At 37.5% G+C, this 7,567-nt stretch overlaps 1 long non-coding RNA gene across 1 annotated transcript; it reads right to left on the bottom strand.

Moving 5' to 3' along the window:
• On the bottom strand, positions 1–6,822 carry LOC129765454 (uncharacterized). Its single transcript, XR_008741434.1, has 5 exons — positions 6,706–6,822; positions 6,476–6,599; positions 6,282–6,361; positions 6,008–6,188; positions 1–704 (listed from the first exon to the last, which is right to left on the bottom strand). It is a non-coding gene; the product is annotated as an uncharacterized LOC129765454 (long non-coding RNA).
• Positions 6,823–7,567: the final 745 nt, after the last annotated feature.

Here is a 7,567-nt window from a genome sequence, read left to right as displayed (position 1 = left end):
AATTTGAATTTAATAGAAAACAACTGTATAGATACTGTATTTCACATTATAATTTATGTTGATTGAATTTTGGCTGTTTGGAGGCTTTTCAATTGTTCGGTTTTCGGGTTCGAGGTAGCATAGGCTCTGGGAAGGCAAACCTTCAAAGGAAACCTTTCCATCCTGGATGTTTTGAATACCAATTTGATTGAATTCTATTCCTTGGTGAGCGCCAAGACAATTCAAGTGTGGGTTGAAGATCGTTGGTAGGAACTCGCCCTGAGGTCTCACGGTCGGGCACGGGAAACTGAAGAGACAAATCTCGCTCCTTCACGGCAAGTGTAATAACTTGCCTGGCGCTTAAGTGAAGGTTGTATCGCCTCCTTGTCCTCGATATCCTTCCTCCCGTTACATTTGGCGCCCAACTAACGGTTTGGTTCTAAAAAAAACAATTGTATATATTATTATTGTTATTTGAATTTGTAGATATATTGAATTGAATTTATTATTAATAGGGTTAGTTTAGTGGTTAAAATTTGAATTATTAGTTTTTTGTAAAATAAATATTCGGATAAGTTATTTGAAATTCATAGTTTTGAAGACTTTAGTTACAACTTCCTCGAAGTTTATTTGAATTTGTATTGGGTAAATTGGATTTCATTTTCATTTCGAAGCTCCACCGAATTGTTCTGCATCACACTTCACATCTTGGAAATTGAGACAACCTGAAATAAAAAGAAAAAAATTTTATTATTAAAATGAATTTTCCAGAGGGAGAAAATTTGGAATCGTATATAAATCCAAATGATTTGGTAGTGGATGAAATTAATTATGAATTAAAATTGAGGTGTTTATCGGTTGAGGGTTCACTGCAAGAAAAACGTCAACGATTACGGAAAGCGCAAGTTGAGGAAATTAGAAAACCGGTTGTGTTCAGAGTAAAGAAAACAATTACTCAAGAACACGATATCGTGAAATCAAATATACAAAATATTAAACATTTACTTGAATTGTTTCCTGAACCAAAATATATTTCGCGACTCAGGCATTACAGACTTAGAATTTTGCGTTCGAGTGCAGTCACAAGAGAGCAGCAACGGTTGAAAGGTGAATTAGTATCAGAAGTTGAGAATTTACTAGACAGATTCGGAAATCCTCAAGACAGAAGAAGCAGCCAAATTTCATCGTGTTTACGGCTGAACTTCTCACAAGACCAAACGAAAGAATTTGAACGTAGGATGGAGGAAGAAATTGGTTTGAATTTTTCGGGGGTTCCAGAGGTACCACGAGTGAATGACAACATGATTGACATACAGGAAGCGATTACTGATCTTAGTCAGAGAAATTCCACAACAATCGGTCGAAGTGAACCTCAGGGATTGTTAGATGAAGCAGCAGGAGGTACTGATGTAAGAGTTTCACAGTCTATGAATGAAGGAATGGTTAGACAGCACGATTTACTGCTTTCTGAAGAACTGACGACAAATAATAATCAAGGTTTACGTGAGCCTCTTTTACCAAGACGACGTGAGCAAACACAAGGCCGAAGCACTGTGAATGAAAATCAGGCAATAAATATGAACCAATGGAAAGAGGAAATGAACATGTACATTCAACAAACAATATCAACCCAAATGGCAGCAATGATGAGTCAAATAACTTTGCTGGTGAATCAACAGAGGACATCGACACCACCACCGCCAAGATCATCACCACCTCCGCCACCGACTTCGCAACTTTTAAATGTCGAGTATATGAACTATCCGAATTCGGTTGCATCGCATGTTTCAGTAGAAGAAGCATTCAGACCGTCAGCATGGAATCGACCGTCGTATGACGCTAGAAACAAAATGCAGGTCCCGGTGAATAAATGGAGAATTTTCTTCAGTGGCGATTCTAGAGGACCAACAGTAACCCAATTTTTAAATCGTGTGGAAATCTTACTATAAATAAAATCGCTAAAAAATAAAGCGCGGTCGTCGTGAACAGTCGTAAACGGTCGTAAATGTTCGTATTCTTGACGTAAACACAAACATAGTGAGAGAGTGAGCAGCTGCGATGCGTTTTTTGTGTGAGAGAGTGTGTGCGTCTGCGTTGTTGCGAGAGTCTGAGTGCAACAGCAAAGCTATTCCAATGACTTTGCGGTAAACTTATTAAAACATAGAATTGGGCCGCTAGTTCTGGCGAAAAATAACAGAGTGACAGAACAAGAGTTGTTGAGTCAAGCGAACTTTTTCTTCAAAGAGGGGTCAGAAGCAGAAGACTGGTACTATACCTTCTGTCACAAATTCACGAATTGGACAAACTTTAAGCACCAACTTCGTTTGCGTTTCGAACAGCCAAATAAGGACAGAGTTATTGAACGTGAAATAATGGATAGAAGACAGCTACCACAAGAGACATTCAACGCGTTTGTGGGAGCTATCGAAAAATTGGCTCAACAATTAACAAAACCATTGAGTGAAGATAGAAAATTGGAAATTCTGCTTGAAAATATGAGGGATAGATATAAGCCTTTTCTAACAATATATCGAATAGATCGTATCGAGGAATTGATTACTATTTGTCATGGACTCGATAAGTCAATGTACAGGAGTTATTCGAATTTTCAAAGACCAAGAACACATCAAATAAATTGTGTAGAAGAACAGGGTTATTATTATGAGGAGGAGGCAGAAGAACAGGTAAATGCTATCAATCAGGGAACCGGGAACCGAAGAACAGCTTCTGAACAGACTCAAGGTTCACAGAACCAGGCTTATGGAGAAAATCAACACAACCAACATACCGACAATCAAGCAAATATATTATGCTGGAACTGTCGTAAATTTGGGCACTTTTGGCGCGATTGTAACAGACCGAAAAGAATATTTTGTCATTTTTGCGGACAGATGAATTGTATAACATCGAATTGTCCGAATAACCACCGATTCCCGTCAACGAGGCCGGAAAACGGAAATTCAGGAAGCTCATAGGAGGTGACCTTTCTGTTAAAAGCAACAATCCTCCGAACATGCCAGCATTAGGGTACATTGAGCGAAATGATCAATGTTTCCACAAATTTTCGTCAACTTTCCGAATTAATACGAAACCACAAAAATGTCCCCACATTTTGGTCAACATTTTGGGTACGAATATTGAGGCACTTCTGGACTCAGGAGCAAGCGCCAGTATTATAAATTCAAAAGAATTTATTGAAAAACATAAATTTATTGTGCACCCAATTAATTTAAAAATTAAGACAGCTGATGAAACATCATATAAATGTGAGGGAGTCGTGTTTATTCCATACACATTTGATGGACGCACGAATGTGGTTCCAACTCTTCTAGTTCCACAAGTGTCGAAAAAGTTGATTTTGGGAATCGATTTCTGGGATGCATTCAAAATAACACCAGCCATCACAGAGAACGGAATCATCAGAAGCTTGACGACTAATGAATATGAGGAAGAATTACACTTCGTTGAAGACCATTTCGGAGAAGAGGAAGATGCAATAGTATTGACCGTGGAACCAGGAAATATTCAAAACCACGAACCATTGATGGAGGATGCAACCTTGGAACTTTCGTTTGCCGAAACACCAGAAAATAAATTGCTGAAAATCACCACAGAGCACAATTTGACGGTAGAAGAAATGAATAAGTTAAATGAAATTGCAGATCTGCTGAAAGGAATTAATGGAGGGAAATTAGGGCGAACAGAGGTATTGTCCCACAAGATAGAACTAATTGATGGAGCAAAACCTAAGAAGCCAGCTCAATACCGATGTTCACCGCACATACAAAAAGAGATTGATAAGGAAATCAAAAGAATGCAAGAACTTGACGTTATTGAAGATTCTCAGGCTGAATGGTGCAACCCACTACTCCCAGTGAAGAAATCTTCAGGAGAATGGCGCATTTGCCTAGATTGTCGACGAATTAATGACGTCACTAAAAATGAAGCATACCCCTTTCCAGATATGCTTGGCATTTTAAGTCGCATCGAAAGGTCTACATATTTTACTATTATAGATCTGTCGAAAGCATACTGGCAAATTCCCTTGGAACAAACAAGCCGAGATTTCACTTCATTTCGAGCAGGGAAACAGCTGTTTCGGTTCAAAGTTATGCCATTTGGACTTAAAGGAGCCCCGATAACACAGACGAAACTGATGAACAAAGTTCTGGGTTTCGATCTGGAACCTTACGTATATGTTTATCTTGACGACATAATCATAACGTCAAAAACTTTAGACGAACACTTCAGACTTCTCAGAATCGTAGCGGAGAGATTGAAGCAAGCAAATCTAACGATTAGCCTTGAGAAATCTAAGTTTTGTCAGAAAAAGATTAGCTATTTAGGATACACATTATCTGAGCACGGATTAGCCATTGATAGTGAGAAAATTCAACCAATTCTAGACTATCCGTACCCTAAAACACCGAAGGAGATCAGAAGGTTCATAGGAATGGTCAGTTTCTATAAACAATTCATTGAACACTTCAGTGACCTAACAGCTCCGATTACTGATCTGTTGAAAAAAGGAAAGGGAAAGGGAAAAGTAAATTGGACAAAAGAAGCGGAAGAATCTTTTTTAAAAATGAAATCTGTGCTAACTTCGCCGAATGTGCTTGCTAACCCAGACTTTAGCAGCCCATTTATAATAGAATCCGATGCGTCAGACGTAGCCGTAGGAGCAGTCTTGGTGCAGATTCAGGAAGGTGTACGCAAACCAATAGCTTTCTTTTCCAAAAAGTTGTCAGCAGCTCAAAAGAAATATGCTTCAACAGAAAAGGAATGTTTAGGAGTTATATTGGCCATAGAAAAATTTAGACACTATGTCGAAGGATCACGCTTTACGGTTATAACTGATGCCCAAAGCTTAATTTGGCTGAAGAAAATCAGCGCAGAGAAAGGTTCAGCAAAATTGATCAGATGGGCACTCAAACTGCAACAGTACGATTTCGATCTGCTATACAGAAAAGGTTCTTTGAACATCACAGCAGATGCGCTTTCGAGGATGGTTAACAATATAGATACCCAAGATTTGGACTATGAGCATCTTAAGAAAAATATCTCCGAAAATGACGTGAAATTTAAAGATTTCAGGATTAAAAACGGTCGCGTTTATAAATATGTGTCATCGGAACTTTCAGACTCAAGATATCAGTGGAAATACGTTCCACCAAAACATGAGCGATTACAGATATTGCAACAAGCACACGATGTTACACACTTTGGGAAATTCAAGACCTTGAAAAAGCTTCAGGAGCAATATTATTGGCCAGCTATGGACAACGATGTACGTAAATATTGTCAAGGCTGCGAAACCTGTAAGCGAACAAAATATCCTAATACAAATCGAACACCTCTAATGGGTAGGCAGAAATTGGCTTCTTTGCCTTGGCAAACAATTTCAGTTGACTTCGTAGGTCCCTTTCCAAGATCAAAAAACGGAAATTCTGTTCTGCTGGATAACAGATCTGTTCTCGAAGTTCGTAATCATTCAGCCGCTTCGTGAAGCGAAAACGAAAGCGATGATATCGTTTCTGGAAAACATGGTGTTTCTAGTATTTGGTATTCCAGAAATACTAATATCAGATAATGGTGTACAGTTCAAGTCAAAAGATTTTGGAAACTTTTTAAAACAATATCACGTTACGCATTGGAGGAATGCCAACTATCATCCGGCGAATAATCCAACCGAACGAGTAAATCGTGTGATAGCAGCTATTCGAACATACCTGAAAGGAGACCACAAAGAGTGGGACAAAGACATTCAAAAAGTCGCGATGGCAATTAGGACATCAGTTCACGAATCAACTAATTTTACGCCATATTTTATAAATTTTGGTCGTAATTACATTAGCTCAGGAGCCGAATATAAACGGTTGAGGGAAACAGAAGATGAAGTGAATTTTGAACCAACAGAGATAAATGAGAATTTGAAAAAAATCTTCGAAAAAGTTAAGGAGAATCTTAAAAAGGCTTACAATAGATACGCGAAGTACTACAATCTACGTTCGAATAAAAATTTGCTTACGTTTGAAATAGGAGAAACGGTGATGAAGAAAAACTTTGTCCAGTCCAATAAATCCAAAAATTTTTCTGCGAAATTGGCAGATACGTTTTCCTTGGCGAAGGTAGTAGGAAAAATCGGATCGTCCTGTTACGAGATTGAAGATTTGCAGGGAAATTCTTTGGGCATATATCATGCGTCCGATCTGCAGAAGAAATGAAATTAGAATTTTTTTTTCAAGCTATGTCTCTTGCATATATGCAGAGTTACTAAGGATATTATCCATAAAAATACAAACTGTTGTTTGGGATCCACAGATTGTCTCTAACAACAATTAAAACTACGAGCAATCCTTGTGAAGTGTAGGTCCTAAAATACCTGCAATGTAAATAAAATTTTAGTTCCGAATTGTTTGGTGAAATTTAAGAACTATTCTTGTATAGGATGGTCCAACAGGAAAGTTACAGCCCTATGAATTAGCGGTCAGCTTACCTGAAACGGCCCGGAGTTCACCGAGTTGAGCAGAGAAGGGAGAGTACGCTGGAAGTCCGTGGGAGTCTGTAGGGCCAGATGATGACCAGGCTGCAATTCGTTCCGACTTCTCTTTGGTCCGATCCTAAACAAATTAAAATGAATTAATTGATTTCACAATATCACAGTTTGAAACAAAAAAAATAGAATATTAGAGGTGAAGTATTAAATTAATAATACTCACTACTTACCTTTATTACAATGCAAATCTTTTTAGTTGCAGTTCAATCACTCCGAACTATTATCACCGATTACAAAAAATTCAAAGGAATAAATGAATTCGCTTTTGTTTGAGATTGTAAACAAACCTTGTGTCAATATACTGTCAAAAACTTATCGTTTTGATGATAAGTCAAATACAGAGATGTGAGCCAACATTGTATTGGAAACAGTTGATTTCATTTGGAACTGGGTTACACCGATATTTGTTCAAATAATATTTATTTGAAATCAAGTTAGTTAGTGATTGCAGAACATTTTGGGTAGTTTTCGGTTTTTTTTTTTAGGTTTCTGTTCGGAGTTTTCCGGATAATTAAGATTTGTTTTTTAGTTGTTGCATAGAGCGAAGTTGAAATGGATTTTGGTTGATAAGTTATCAACATACCCTTATAAAAAAATAAGGATATTGCTTGGTGTGAGCAGGTTTTATTCCAGAAGGTGTTTTGGAGGTTGAAGAAAAATAAAACCCAAGATGTAAATATCCACATTCGTGTAAACCTGGTAACATGAAGTCTTCACAACTGAGAATAGTGTTAGAGTAACCGGTTAGCTAAAGATCTATTTGAAATATTTCTAATTCTAGAATCGACTTTCGATAAAAATATAAACACGATATGATTAACTAATTTATCTTTTTGGTCATAAAAAATAAATTCAGTTTACTTCATTTATTTTTTACCGTTAGTAGGGGGTAATGTAACGATGTTACACATTTACCATACGGTTAAAAAAAAAGTATTAACTGTAGACTAACGCTATAACTTCGATACAACTTTTACGAGGTACTAGATCGCGGTCTCTATCCTGTTGTACCGAAAGACGCCAGAAGGGTTT

This window comes from Toxorhynchites rutilus, chromosome 2, assembly GCF_029784135.1.
Source record: "Toxorhynchites rutilus septentrionalis strain SRP chromosome 2, ASM2978413v1, whole genome shotgun sequence".
In the NCBI taxonomy this organism is placed as follows: domain Eukaryota; kingdom Metazoa; phylum Arthropoda; class Insecta; order Diptera; family Culicidae; genus Toxorhynchites; species Toxorhynchites rutilus.
This window is presented reverse-complemented; position numbering and strand designations above follow the sequence as displayed.